The 2,546-nt window shown below is 48.0% G+C and overlaps 1 non-coding gene across 1 annotated transcript; it reads left to right on the forward strand.

Moving 5' to 3' along the window:
- The first annotated feature begins 1,020 nt into the window (after positions 1-1,020).
- On the forward strand, positions 1,021-1,212 carry LOC145358054 (U2 spliceosomal RNA). Its single transcript, XR_013889424.1, has one exon. It is a non-coding gene; the product is annotated as a U2 spliceosomal RNA (small nuclear RNA).
- Positions 1,213-2,546: the final 1,334 nt, after the last annotated feature.

The raw sequence follows: 2,546 nt of genomic DNA on the forward strand, positions 1-2,546 counted from the left end.
TTAGCCAAGCCTGCTCCCTCACCCTATGGGTAGCACAGTGGCTAGCACTGCTGCTTCACAGTGCCAGGGACTCGGGTTCAATTCCTGGTTTGGGTCACTGCCTGTGTGGAGTTTGCACATTCTCCCCGTGTCTGCGTGGGTTTCCTCCGGTGCTCCAGTTTCCTCCCACAGTCCAAAGATGTGTGGAATAGGTGGATTGGCCGTGTTAAATTGCCCCTTAGTGTCAGGGGAACTAGCTAGGGTAAATGCATGGGGCATGGGAATAGGGCCTGGGTGAGATTGTGGTCAGTGCAGACTCGATGGGCCGAATGGCCTCCTTCTTCACTGTAGGAATCTATGACCCTCTATAACATGTCAGGAAGGTGTTGTGACATTGGCGTTGGGAAAAAAAAGTGCTCAGGAGCATTTTACACCTTGGTCAAATGGACCATTGCTGTGTGAAGGCACTACATTTACCAACACACCCCATGAGCCCTTCAAACTGGTGGGATTACCTGAGATAGTAACTGAATTAATGTTTGAGAGCCACCCTCTGGATATAATATAATGTTGTTTCTCTTCCAAGAAGTTTGTAAGGAATCAGCTTTTCCGGATTAACCAAATTGAATTATCAGGACAGAAATTCTGATTTGGTTAGAGGAAGCTGGAAGTCGTGATGAATTGAAAAACTCCATCCAGCAAATAGTTGATGAATGAGTTCCTCTCAGAATGAGTCGTGAGCTGTCTAATGTTTCTGTTACTCAGGAATGATATGCAGAAAGCTACTGCTGGAGCATTGTAATTCAAGGCACTGATGGCTATTTGGCTGGTGATAAATAACGTTTTATCTTTCCATTCTGCTCCTTTTCGAAGGAAAACATCCTAAGGGAGGGCGCGTTACAAGAGGCAAAGAGAATTGAGCCTGGGAATCTATTTGCAATTCTGTGTTAAAAAGGGGTTTTGAGAAATGTCCAGTCGGTTCGGAGGTTGTTAGGTAGATTTTAGAGGATGTGGGTGTCGCTGGCTGGGCAAGCATTAACTGTCCATTCCCGGCCTTTTGGCTAAGATCAAGTGTAGTATCGACATGCTGCACTTGGTTGAAGTCATTGGGTTACATTTCAGCTTCATTTGAAGCAATTTTTTAAAGCGGCATCTTGGCCATTTGGCTAAAATGCAAATAAGATCAAGCCCTGGAGGAGGAGCTACACCTACTCCACTCAGCTTGGATCATGTAGATCAAGCCCAAGACAGGAGGTGAGAGCCCTGTCTTGTCAGCTTGGATCGGGAATGTCCCAACTTGTTGGGACTCTGAATTGGGTTTAATTTGACTTGATTGGATTGGAATAAAGTTTAAAAAAAATAAAAAAAAACTGTCCATTCCCCAATTGCCCTTGAGAAAGTGACGATTGGTGAGCTGCCATCTTAAATCGCTGCTGTCCATGTGGGGTAGGTACGCCCACAGTGCTGTTAGGGAGGGAGTTAGAACAAAGAAAAAAGAACAAAGAACAACCCAGCACGGGAAACAGGCCCTTCGGCCCAACGAGCCCACGCCGCCGCATCACCCTACACCTATTCTACCCTGCGTGTCTACGAATGGAACCCCTAACTTAGCCAGATTCAGGGGAGAATAGTGTCAATTTAGTAAACCAATCAGCCTAAGAGCACATCTTTGGGGTGTGGGAGGAAACCGGAGCGCCCGGAGGAAACCCACGCAACCACAGGGAGAATGCGCAAACTCCCACAGACACAGGCCCAAATCCATGTATCTGCACAGCCAGCAGTGCTAGTCACCGAGCTGTTGCGGCGCCCATCTACCGGTCCAGGATCAAGCACACACACCGACACGAAGTACTAGGCCACTCCCGGAACCTCCAAGAGCAGCCCACGCACGACCCACCGTGTGCATGCCCCTCGTTTGACAACGAGGTGGACCTCCACCTGCGGAGTAAAAAGACAAAAACGTTAACTTACAAGTCTGCAAGTTCTGGGATTTTGACCTAGCAACAATGAAGGAATGGCGATATATGTCCAAGTCAGGATGGTAGGCAGCTGGGAGGGGAATCTCCAGGTGCTGGTGTTCCCAAGTATCTGCTGCCCTTGTCCTTCTAGGTGGTAGTAGTCATGGGTTTGGAAGGTGCTGTTTCCCTCTCCATAGATGCTGCCTGTGGATGGGGAGTTTGTCAGTGGAAGGGGGAGTGAATGTTTGTGGATGGGATGCCAATCAAGTGGGGCTGCTTTATCCTGGATAGTGTCGAGCTTCTTGAGTGTTGTTGGAGCTGCACCCATCCAGGCAAGTGGGGAGTATTCCATCACACTCCTAACTTGTGCCTTGTAGATTGTGGACAAGCTTTGGAGATTCAGGGGGTAGGTTACTCATCACAGAATTCCTAGCCTTTGACCTACTTTTGTAGCCACAGTATTTATATTGCTAGTCCAGTTCTGTTTCCACTCAATGGTAACCTCCACGTTGTTGAAAATGGGATGGAGGGGGGTGGGATTATTCAGAATTGCATTGAAATTACAGCACAGAGATGGGTGGTATGGTCGAAATGTTTATGCCCCTCCAT

The sequence above is a fragment of the Carcharhinus amblyrhynchos genome, chromosome 24 (assembly GCF_965287045.1).
Source record: "Carcharhinus amblyrhynchos chromosome 24, sCarAmb.v2.hapA, whole genome shotgun sequence".
Classification (NCBI taxonomy): Eukaryota; Metazoa; Chordata; class Chondrichthyes; order Carcharhiniformes; family Carcharhinidae; genus Carcharhinus; species Carcharhinus amblyrhynchos.